Here is a 12,259-nt window from a genome sequence, read left to right as displayed (position 1 = left end):
CTTCCGAGAGATGCTTTTCCTGCCGCCCCCACAGCTGGGATCGCACTCCAAGTACGGGCAGCGATGTTCCTTTGGGGCCACAGTCAGATATCTAGGTCATTCCTCACCTGCAGGCCCAGAGTGGACACAGCTGTTAACTGCCGAGAGCAGGGTCCCTTCAGAGTTTGTCACGCCAGAGTTTCAGCTCCCCTGGGGAAGCCTTCCCTTTGCTGGCTGGCCTTCGCAGCCATGCTGGTGACGACGGAGCATCGCTGAGAGTAAGCAGTGCTCAGTGGCCCTTGAGCAGAAAGCCCCTGCCCATGAGTGAACTGAAGTTGCTGGGCAGATTCCAGAGTGGCCGTGGGACCCTGAGAACCCCTGTGAGAGACATGAGACACCCACCCTCCTGCCCCAACTCCCTTTTCCTTTCTTCTTATGCTGCTCTGGAAGAGAGGCAGTGGCAGATATGTGAGGTCCACTGATGGCATTTTTCCGGCAGGAGAAAGTATGGGAACTCAAGGAAATCCCCTCAAGGACCAAGCGTGTATCTGGTTCCTTGGGTGGGATGATTCCTGACCATTCCGTCTGTCTCCCAAGGAAAGGTGCATGGTGCTGACTGTCTCTGGCTTTCTGCCGTGAGTGTTGGGGGCAGGTGGATGAATGAACACTCGCTCACTGCCCACCTCCTGTGTGCCAGGCCTCCCATACCTGATGCATGCCCTAGTGATCTCCTTCCATCTTTGCAGCAGCCCTGTGAGACAGGCAGGTGTTATGATCATCGTTTGTCTTTCAAGAATACTGAAGCTCAGAGAGGCCGAGTGATGTGTCCAAAGTCACACATCAAGTTAGTGGCAGTTAGGGTTCCAATCCAGATCTTCCGCCTCCATGTCCACTGTCCTTCCTTTAGCCATTAAGGCCCTTGGCCTTACACAGCCTGTAGGGACAGGTGAATGGCCAGGAGCAAGCCCAGCCCAAGGCCCTGCCTGCTCAGGGAAGATCATCGAATAAGAGCCCCTTTCTGCAGCCTCCTCTGAGTGGGCTCAAGACACGTTGGGGCAGACAGGGCTGGTCTTTGTCTGAAGAAGCAAAGCGTTTGGTTGGAGAGAGCAATATGAAAACGGCTACCTGCTCCCTCCACCAAGGTAAACTGACCCACCCCTCTACCACGGCTCTCCACACCGCTGCTGTGGATGTGTCTGCCCCACCAGTCTGAGCAGACAGCCCCTGAGGACATGCACTGCCTGCTGGGTTCAGTGCTGGCACTATGACTGACCCAGAGCAGGCCACCCTAAATGTGACTGGCAAATAAATGATTCATCAGTGTGGTCAATCAGATGCACCCCTGGTGGTCAGTGAAGGTCATCCAAGGTGGGCACTGGAGGCTGAGCAGGACTGGCCAGGCTGTGGGGAGAGGGTGTGGTGAGGGGGAGGAGGACTCTACCAGACTCCATCTGGTTGAGGGCTGACAAGAAAGGTGGGTGGGGGCTTTAGGAGAGCAGATCCCACAGCTAAGGAGGCTGACCAAAGGCTGTTTCTAAACAACTTCTCTTGAAGTTGGCTGGAGTTGCACTAACATTTATGGCCAGTGCCAATCGGGATTGCTTTTGGCTGCAGGTAAAAGAAAACCCAGCTAACAGTAGCTTAAACCATAAGGCATTTAATGTCTACTTAGCAAGAAGGCTGGAGGTAGACAGTTGCTGTCATTGGCCCAGCAGCTCACTCAGGCCACCAAGGACCTGGGCTCTATCATCCACTCTGCCATCCTAAGGGTATCATGCCTTTACTGTCACACTAGACCCTCACACTATCTATACATCTGCATTGAAGGCAGGAAGAAAGAGGTGCGAGGTGGGGGTGTGACAGTGCCTACTGCAGCTTTCCTTTTTATTAGGAAAGAAAATGCTTTCTCAGAAGCCCCATACAGTCTTCCCTTTATGTCTTATTGGCCAGAACTAGGTCATATGCCCACCCTTAGGCCAATCATTAACAAAGGGGAATTGGAATACCATTGGAATACCATGACACTAGTTAGGACTCATCTTTTGGGCTTGGGGAATTGGCCTATGTTTTCTGAAATCAGGAGATTTCCATCCCTTACAAAATCTGGATTCTGGCAGGAAAAAAGATGGGGAGCTGTTGGGAAGGTGATGAACAGGGTCTGGTATTATGACCCTTTCAGAGGGCTGCCCTCACTCCAAGCTACTTGAGTGGCTCCCTTTCCATGGAATTCAGTAGAAACACATTCCTAGGTAGGAATAGAGTATGTGGTTGTCTGGTCAAGGATTTCACCTCTGCCTCCACTTCTCAAAGGCCAGGCCTCCCCCAGGAGACCCAATGGATTGGGAGGCTAGAGTCTGAGTTACGGACCAAGTTCAGTCCTGACATCTGACACTGAACAAGTCAGTCCACTCTCTGGGCCTCAGTTTCCATCAGGAAGGGGCTGGACCAGAGGATTTCTAAGGGCCTTTCCTCAGAGCCATGGATGCCCTTACCCCAACTGACTCTTCATCTGCTTGGGCCAGATGTAGCCCTTGCCCCCAGGCCCCAAGCTGTCTCAGCTTGGAGTCTACTACATGGCCCACTTCCTGCCCCCATCTGGGTCTTAGCCACTTACCGAAAGCCCTCTCAGACCTTTTCCCCATAGATATTTTGCCTCTTACATTTTCGTAAAGAGGTTCTACCCAAGACCCTTGAGTTCTCTCTTCTTAGCATCTGGATCGGACATTTGGGCCCAAGGTTAGCTGAACACATAATCCTGACCAGGATTGCTCTCTGAACTGTTTTGCCAGGGACTTTGACTCCACAAAGGTCATTCCTATGCATTCCAAAGGTCAGGCCCCTGGGGTTCCTTATCCTCTGATCCTGGAATTGGGATCCTTCCCTGCCCCTGGGAGCTAAGAACTTCCTTAGGGAAAGACCTGGGCCTCGTCCTCTGGCAGGGCCCGCGAGCAGGGCATCTCCCTGGGACAATGAAGTCTTCTCTCCCCCGCACCATCTCTCACACACTAACAAACATTACGGATAGTGAGACTTCTGCTCCGGACTCCAGGCAGGGAATCAGCTCACTGGCACAGAGTCCAGTTCTCAAAATGAATACGAATATTCTCTGGTAAGACCCTTCACGCCATGTTCTTGTTTATGGAAATAAAGACCAAACGCTGGATTGTCTGGTTAAAAACTACACCCGGCACTCCTGTTCTTCGCTCAGAACTCCTTCTTCCAGGTACTCTCTCCTCTTAGTCCCACAGCCTTTGTAAAACCTTGTCTCCCAACCCACCAGGGAAACTTCTTTTCACACTAAAAAAATAAAAGTCCCATCAAGATAAATCTTCCACATCACGGGATGGGTTTTTCTCCTTTTCAACAAAGAGCTCATCATTTCAGGCTGAAATCCATGCAATCAGATATTCAGTTTATTTCCCTTGGTGTCCTGAGCCAGGACTCAGGTTCTCACTTCCCTGCCCAGGAACTCTTCCAGGGGCTTCCCTGATCTGCTTGTCCAAACACCCACTTCCACCCTCAGAGACACAGGCCGCCCACTGCTGGCAGTTTTAGAGCAGCTTTTATGTCCCTGCTTCCAGCTACCAAATTCAATCTCAGAACACCCTGTTATCCTATCAAGAAATTTTAACTAGTTTTTATATTTAAAAAGGTAACATGATCACAGTAAAAGAAATTCCAACACTACAAAACAGTACTGAGACGTGTCCCTCTCGCTTCAGACCCTGAGGCCTCCACCCCCTCCAGGAAGGGGACAGTTTCTTACCTGTCTTCCCAGAAACATCACGCATATACAAACTTACGTAACAGATATATACCCTCTTTACTGCATATGGGAGCATACCATACACATTTTCTGCCCTTGTTTCCACCCCCCCCCCATTAATTTATTTGGAGATCATTCCATTTCAGGAGATGTGAAGCTTGACCAGTTTTTTTTCATTCATTAGTTAATTTTGTTTTTAAACTGAGGTAAGATTAAATTCAGTGAATTGCACAGATCTTAAGATAAATGATTTGAACAACTGCATACACCGTGTAAGCAACACCCCATTTCCACTTCCTTCCCCCTGAGAGTTCTCCTGCCCCTTCCAGTAATCCGCACCTTCTCTAGGCGACCGCTGTTGCTGTTCTGACTTCTGTCACCATGGGTTAGTTTTCCCTGCTGAACCTCCTCTAAATGGAATCACACAGAACATACTCTTGTGTCTGGTTTATTTTGCTTAACAAAATGCTTTTGAAATTCATTCCTGTTGTTGTGTGTATCCATTCATTCCTTTTATTATCGTTGCTAAGTAGCATTCCATTGTATGAACATGCCACGATTTGTTTATTCTCCTTTGATGGACAGTTGGGTTGTTCCAGTTTGGGCCTATTATGAATAAAGCTCTTATAAAATTCTCTGTACAAGTCTTTTTGTGGACATATGTTTTCATTTCTCTTGGATGTGTGCCTAGGAGTAAGCCTCAGTCTTTTTAAAAGTGGCATGGTATTCCATTATAAGTACGTACCATATAATAAACAAGTCCCCTGTTGACGGCATTTGGGTCTTTTGCTAATACTGTAATAAATATGTCTGTACTTACATCTTTGTGAATGAGAGGAGACTACTTTCCTAGAATGGTATGCTGGATAAAAGGGTATGTGTATTTAAATCTGGGACAAATATTGCCAAATTGCTTTCCAAAGAGGCTGTGCCAATATATATTCTCAAGAACTGTGCATGAGACCATATTCTCATACATCCTTAGCAACTCTGTGTATAATCAAACTTCTCAACTGTTGCTAATCTGATAGTAGAAAAATGCTATCTCATGATTTTCATTTTCATTTCTTTAAACTGCAAGTAATGTTGAACATTTTTTCACATATTTATAATCCATTTGTGTATCTTTTTTTGGTAAACTCCGTCTTTTTCCCAAAAGTTTTTTAAAAGGGCTTTTCTTATTCATTTGTAAGTACTCTTTGTATATTAAGGAAATTAGTCGCCTGTCATAGAAATATTTATAGTATATGTTAAGACATGGTAAAGCTAGTTACTCTATTTATTCTTCTTTTTAACTTTCCCCCCTAGCTATTCTCACATATTTTTCCATAAGAATTTCTGAGTCAGCTTCTCTAGTTCCAAAAAAAACCTGGTTGGCATTGACCTCTCTGGCTATCTCTCCTACTACTCTCCCTCCCTGTCCACGGTTTCTTGACCTCAGCACTACTGGCATTTCAGGCCAAATAATTCTTTGTTGGAGGGAGCTGCTCTGTGCACTGCGGAATATTCAGCAGCATCTTGTCTTCTACTCACCAGATGCCAACAGCAACCCTTCACCTCCTAGTCCTAGTTGTGACAACGAAAAATATCTTCAGGCGATGCTGAATGTCTGAGAACCACTGACTCACTCTGATCTAGTCACATTGGCCTCCTTGCAGCTCCCAGAGCACGCAAAGTACACTCTTGCTCCATCACCTCCTTTAAATCTCGCTCAAACATTACTTCTCAGCCTATTTTAAATTATAACTCTCCACCCTCCCCACACTCTCTATACTGTCCTTGATTTTTCTCTATTGCACTTCTCATCTTCCAACATACTAAGTAATTACTTCTTTAGTCCTTTGTCTGTCTGTCTCTCCCCATCTTTAAGAATGTAAGCCCCACGAGGGCAGGCACTTTGGTCTGTTTTGTTCACTCCTGATCCCCTGTGCCTAGAACACACTTGGTATATAGTAGGCACTCAATAAATATTGGATGAATCAATGAATCAGAATAGGTTATATGAGAAATAATATCTTTATGATATTCATCCTGCACAACAAAATGATGTTCCTCCATATATTAAAACTTTCTTTTGTGTCTTCCTGTAAAGTTTTAAAGTTTCCTATAAATAAGAAATACTAAATGTTTTTGTAGTAAACCTTTGCCCAGCCTGTTTTTTATTTTTCATATTAGTGGACTTGGGAAGCTAAACCGCCTCACTCACAGTGGGTGGGGATGGGCTGCCAGTAGGGGGCCAGGCCCCAGTGACCTCCCTGGCTGGGTGACTGTTGGGCCTGCATGTCCAGAGGCCCCTCGTTGTGTCTGTTCCCCAGCACCCAGCCCAGAGCTCCCCCTCACTGTCTCCGGGGAGGGCCTCTGCCTTGGCTGATGGCAATTCCTCAGCGTCCATCTCCATCCTTCCTGAGGGGCTGCAGCCAAGGGACATTGAAGAGCTACTGCTCAGGACAGTCCCACCTTGTGGGGCCTCTCCAGGCACGCAAGGGCTCATCTCTGAGCTCTCCTGTGGGCAGGTGGCAGACAAGCTGAGGGTGACCTTACCTTTCCTGCTAGTTCCCTAGCCTGAGAGGAGGGGCCTGTGCCAGGGGACAGACTGTCCAGTGGAGTAAGGGAGGAGAGGCCTTTCCTTGGTAGGCTCTGAGAGGACAGAGAAAGAGGGACCTTCCTTCCCTTTCTCTACTTCCCCAGACCCTTCTACATGGCCCCCTGCTCCTCACCTCGCACTGCACTCCCACCCGGGCCGGAAGTGTGTGAGTGGTGGGAGACCAGAGGCACAGCGGAGCTCTGGACACTCCTCCCTGGGAGCGGCCCCTCACTTGTGAAATGGGCACAATAACCCTTCCCAGGTTCTGAGAGCTCTGGGCTGGGCACACAGCAGGCATTGGGTGAAGGGGGCTGCTCTTATATTGCCAGCCATTGCTGTCACTCCCAGGGGTCTCCTTTTTTGCAGTGCCTGTGAGGATGTCTGTCAGGACCACATGAGTCCACCCCAAGGTCACCCTGACTGTGCCTGAGACAGCCTCCCCACCCAAGGCAGGAGTAAGATCTTGACAAGCACGAAGCTCCAAAAAGATTATGGGGCCCCCAGTCCTCTTGGGTAAGTCTACATAAAACAAGATGGTGCTTGTGAGGCTAGACTGGCAGCACTGACTGTTGGCATATAAAGTGCTGTGTAGTGTCCTGCCTGCCCCGCCCCCAGCAGGGCCCTGCACTGTACCTGGGACCTCCCTCCAGAGGCCACCCAGCGGCCCTGCTCAGAGCCCGGAGTGGAGATCCTGTGCAGGTCTGGGCTGTTTAGAGGCTTGTTGAGCAGCCCCGCAGCTTGCAGGGGGGCTGGAGGGGCAGGCTCCTGCCCACTGTGGGGCTGCGGTGGTGTCCCGCGGTTCGCCACTTCACATTTATAGCTACAGGGCTTCTCAGTTTACTGTCTCTGCGGTGGGAGGCCTGGCTCTCTGGAAACCGCAGCTGTGGTCAGTCGGGTGCCTGCCTGAGCGCTGAGCTGTGAGGGAGGCCCAGCCCCCGCCTCAGGCCTGCCCTGGTCTCTTCCCAGAACCTGGCCAGAGGCTAGAAGTAGCTGCCAGGATGTTGAGGGTCCCCTGACACCCCTCACCCAATTGGCCCTCCATGAGGAGCAGGAACCTTGCCAGAGAGCAGGGTGCTCCCTTGGCCACAGTGAGACTCTGGGTCAAGGGAGCTGACAGAGGAGGTGAGGGTGAGCCGTGAAACTAGGGAAGGGGGCTCAGAGAACCAGGGCTGCATGGCCTGGAGCTTGAGCCTTGATGAGCATGCAGGAAGCATCGGGCTGCTGTTCTCCCACGCGAATTTCTTACCCTGCTGGCTTTCACACAGCCCCCCTGCCGGACTCTGAGCAGGGAGTGCAGCAGGCATCTCTGTTTGGCCAGTGAAGGGCTGAGTCTGGGAGAGGTTAGGGAGGGAGAAAGGTTGTTGAAATGCTGGAGCCAGGACCAGGACCCGAGCCTGACGCCAAAGCCCCGTTCTTTTCACTGTGCCCCATTCCGACCCCACACTGTGTCTGAACTAGGGAGTGGGCCTGCTGGCTTGACAGAGACCTGGGAAGGACAGGGCCTGGCTCCTGTGCACCCAGCCATGACTCTGCCCTGCTCTGGATCAGTTAAGGGGCCACCCAGTCACAGACTGACTCCCTGCCCTGCCCCTCCTCCACCCCACCCCTAGGGCCATTGGTCCTGACTCCCGGCCTGCTTCTGGGAACTCCGGGATTAGAAGAGCAGGTCAGGGAGGAAGGGAGGGAGGGAGCCTGGAGCCAGGCATGAGACGGGCCTCTGGGGCACCTGGGAGCTCACACCCTGCAATCGAAGGAAACCCCAGAGAGCAAACACAGGAGGGGATGGGGGCAGGTAGGGCCATGATTACTGGGTGGGGTGTGGAGGGGACCTGTGGGAGGGCAGGGCCCACCTTGGGGAGGTGAGGCAGGAGGGCAGCTACCTAAAAACGGAGCTGAATTTCATATAAATAGAATACCTATTGGGTGTGTTTCTTTTTTAAAGTTAGGATTTATTTCAGTATTCCCTTCCTCAGCAAACATCCCTGGCATGCCAGCCCATGGTGGTTTCAGCCTGGTGACATGGGTAGCTGGCTGGTTCAGGTCATGGTGCTCTTAATCTGGGCCTCTGAAGCAAAGAGCAATTCAGTTCTACATTTACCAACCCCCACTAGAGCAATTCAGTTCTACATTCACCAACCCCCGCTAGGTGCCTGGTCTGTGCTAGAGAGGGGGTCACAGGGGAGGACCGGGTTCTGTCACTCCCCACGAGGGTGTACCCAAGTAAACAGTCCTACAGATGTATAGGAGGGGAGGGGTTAACTCAGTCTGTGTGAATCAAGAAAAGATTCCCAGGATCTATTCTAAGTAGAGTTTTGAAGGATGAATAGTTTTTCAGACTCTCCTTTTTTTCTTGCAACAAACAGTAAGCACCTACTATGAGTAGGTATCAAATGAGTAACAAAGAGACAGGACACAGGCCCTGCCCTGCGAAGTCTAGCAGGAGAGTGATGTGCATGGCGACAACAATGTCCTAAATGTTAAAACAGAAGTGTGTGCAAGATGCATCAGAGGTTGGAGGAGGGAACCACCTGTTCTCTGTGGGGACAGGAGAGCAAGGGTCTGTGCAGGGAGCTGGCTGGTTTGTCCTGGGGCTGAGGCAAGGGGAGCCGTGAGCAGCAAGAGAGTTGTGCTAAGAGACAGGTACTGGGATCGGGCTTTCTTAGGTCCCTGTGCTTAGCGAGTTGCCCACGGACGTTGGACCACGAAGCAGCAGCCAGGACTGGTGGTTTCAGGCCAGCTGCCTATGGATGAGCTGTGTGGTCTGGGGGCGTTTGATAACTGGGTTCCAGCTCCCACCTATGGAGCTGGGTGGCCTTGAGCCCTACACTTTACCTCCCTGACCTCCATTTCCTCATGCCTGAAGTGGAAATTATAACACAAGTCACACCTACTTGGCAGGGATGATGTGAGTAAACGAGACGACGCATGTGAAGGGACTCCGACAGAGCCCAGTCCTGCAGTTTATCAATAAATGGGAGCTATTCTATCACCCCGCCAGGGCTACTGCGAGGCAGGACCGGCGTGGGAGGGTACATGGAGGAAGGGGCAGTGGTGCTCCAGGTCTGCGAGCAGGGACCCAATCCCACTCCTGCTCTGTCCAGGGTGTCTTCGTGGGGCTGAGAGGTGGTGTTCTCTGGTGGATCCCAGGACGGGGAGGGGGTGCAGCCCACTGAGGGGCCTTCACTGGCCCAGGCCTGATTAATCACAGGGGCCGTCTGTGTAAGTCTGGCTCCTTCGGTTTTCTTTTTCTCCTCCTTTCTCAACTAGGTCCCTTTGGGCAATGCCAGTCTCTCTGTGACAACTGAGCCCAACAGCCAGGGCTTGGCCTATCTCACTCTGGGAACCTGGTTGGGTCGTGGGGAGAGCAGCATTCAGGAATCTTCTGGAGTGCAGAGGCTCTGAGATCCGCCTGACCAAAGGAGGCTGGCCTGTTCCAAGGATGGCGCTCCCCTTCGCACTCCAGGCCCCTGGCTCTGGCCTGAGGCTCAGGTTGGGCAAAGCTGCAGGCATCCCAATTGCTCACAAGCATCGGTGGTCTTCTCGAAAGCCCAGTGCTGACTCGGCCTTCGTGCAGGCTGCCCTGGGAGGGGCTCCAACAAGACGGGCCTTGTGAAAGGCCCGTTACCTGCCAGTGCTCGGCATCCAAAATAGAATCTTGAGGAGCAGCAAAGCCTTTAATTCAATGTGTCCCAACAGCAGGTCGGTGTGGGGATAACTATGATCTGACTGGTCTTGAGCTATAATTACGGAGTCAGAATAAAAAATTACAGGCATTGTGTGGGCTTGTTTTAAATATAACGTAATCCATACCGTCCTCTCTCTTATTTGCTACATTTGAGGTGGAGCCTTTGGCAGTTGGCACAGGTTTTGCCTGACGTGTAGCAGATAAAAATGGCCCTTGCCCAGTGAAAAGGGCACGGTGGGAGGCCTCCCCAGACCCCTAATGTTCCCGACTGCCTCGGCCCACAGCCCACAACCACACACACTTGTGTCTGTGCAGTCCTCTTCCTTGTTCACATTATCTGTATGTCACATCTCCCTGACTGGCCTCCCTCAGACAGTCCACCAGAAACATCTTTGTAAAACACAGTCTTGATGCTTAAGAACCCATTAATGGTGTCTCTCTGTCCAAAGGGTAAATCCAAACTCCGAGCTCCTTCAAGTCTTGGCCCCAAACCACCTTTCAGCATCCAATCTGGGAACAGTAGCTGTAGAAGAGAGGTAAAGTACCAAGGGCTCTGGGGTCTGACCCCGTGTGACCACACTCTGGCTCCCCGTGTTATGACCTGAGTGCGAGCCTGGGCGGGTTACTTAATCTGTGTGCTTTAGATCCTCCACCACAGTTGCAGGTTCTTGTGAGGATGGAATGAGACAACACCCTCCCAGAGGGAGCCCAGGCATGTTCCTTTTCCTCAGCAAGTCTCAGTTTACCTATTAAAAGGAAGCAATAGACTTCCCGCTTTTCAAATCAGTAAATGTTTTTTAAAATGATATTTCTTGGTGTAGTTTGTGGTGAGGTGGGCATGCGTTAGTTCAACGTTTTTGGAGAGCAAAATAGAAATACATATGCAAAATCTTAAAACATGTTTATACCCTATGAGTCAGAACCTAACCTAAGGGAAAAATCAAATTGTGGAGAAAGATTTATATTTAAAAGATGTTTACTTGAGTGTGTTTTGCACTCCTGAAAACTGAAAACATATTTACTGTGTGTCCACTCAAAACACTCTTAAGCAGTGTTTATAAAGAATATTTCAGGGGCCGGCCCGGTGGCGTAGCGGTGAAGTTTGCGCATTCCGCTTCGGTGGCCTGGGGTGTGCCGATTCGGATCCTAGGTGCGGACCTACTCACCACTCATCAAGCCATGCTGTGGTGGCGTCCCACACAGAAGAACTAGAAGGACCTACAACTAGGATATACAACTAAGTACTGGGGCTATGGGGAGAAAAAAGAAAAAGAGGAAGATTGGCAACAGATGTTAGCTCAGGGCCAATCTTCCTCAAAAAAAAAAAAAAAGAACATTTCCTCATGTTGAAAATGCTTATAATCTAACAAAGTGAATAAAGCAGATACAAAATCTCATATACTGTATGATCTCAGCAATAATAAAAATATATACGACCATAGGAAAAAAGCTTGAGATGGAAGTAAAACAGTAGTTATCTTTGGTGAATTTATAGGGCTGTATTTTCTTATTCACTGTTTTCTGTATTTTCCAAATATTTTAGAATGGGCATGTATTACTTGTATAATAATATTTTTTAAAAGCGCTGAGTGTTAAAAATGTTAAATAAAATGAGAGGGTAGAACTTGACGTCTGAGTTCCTGTCTGACTTTTACAATCTCTGATTTTTATGCACTGGGACCATCCCTGGGGTCTGAGAGGAGACTGCAGAGACCCAAACTCTCAACGCCCACCCGCCTCAGTGTCAAGCAGCAACAGGTCCAGTGCCTGGAGTTAGCAATCCGCCAGCCACGGGAGTTCACCAAGTGCATCTGCGCAGACTTCCCTTGAGGTCAGCTGCCTGTCTAAAGTCTTTCTGAAATGTTCCCAAGTGCCCAAGAATTCTCAATGCCACTGGAATTGGGGCAGTGCGCCAGCCCCGCTCCGTCACTGCCACACCATGGAGTGCTGGGTGCCCCCTATCCACTTGGCGCCTAGTGAGTTTCCTGCCTGAAAGATGAGCTCTTTCTGCCATTTCAGGCAAGGAGCTCTTTGCAGCAGGAAGACAGGCCCCTCTGTTGTCACCACTGTGGGCCTCTCTGCTGTCCACACATCTGGATGTGGAGACCCCACTCACTGGCTCTGTCAGATCACACATTTCCAACTGCCAGGACATGCAGGTCTGTCTAGCGAGTTGCCCTGAGGGTGAAGAGCCTGGAACACTTCACTGGAGGTGGTCAGTGGGAGACAGCCTGGTCACTCCCAG

Source organism: Ceratotherium simum, chromosome 16 (genome assembly GCF_057802395.1).
Source record: "Ceratotherium simum simum isolate JZ-2026a chromosome 16, ASM5780239v1, whole genome shotgun sequence".
Lineage (NCBI taxonomy): Eukaryota > Metazoa > Chordata > Mammalia > Perissodactyla > Rhinocerotidae > Ceratotherium > Ceratotherium simum.
This window is presented reverse-complemented; position numbering follows the sequence as displayed.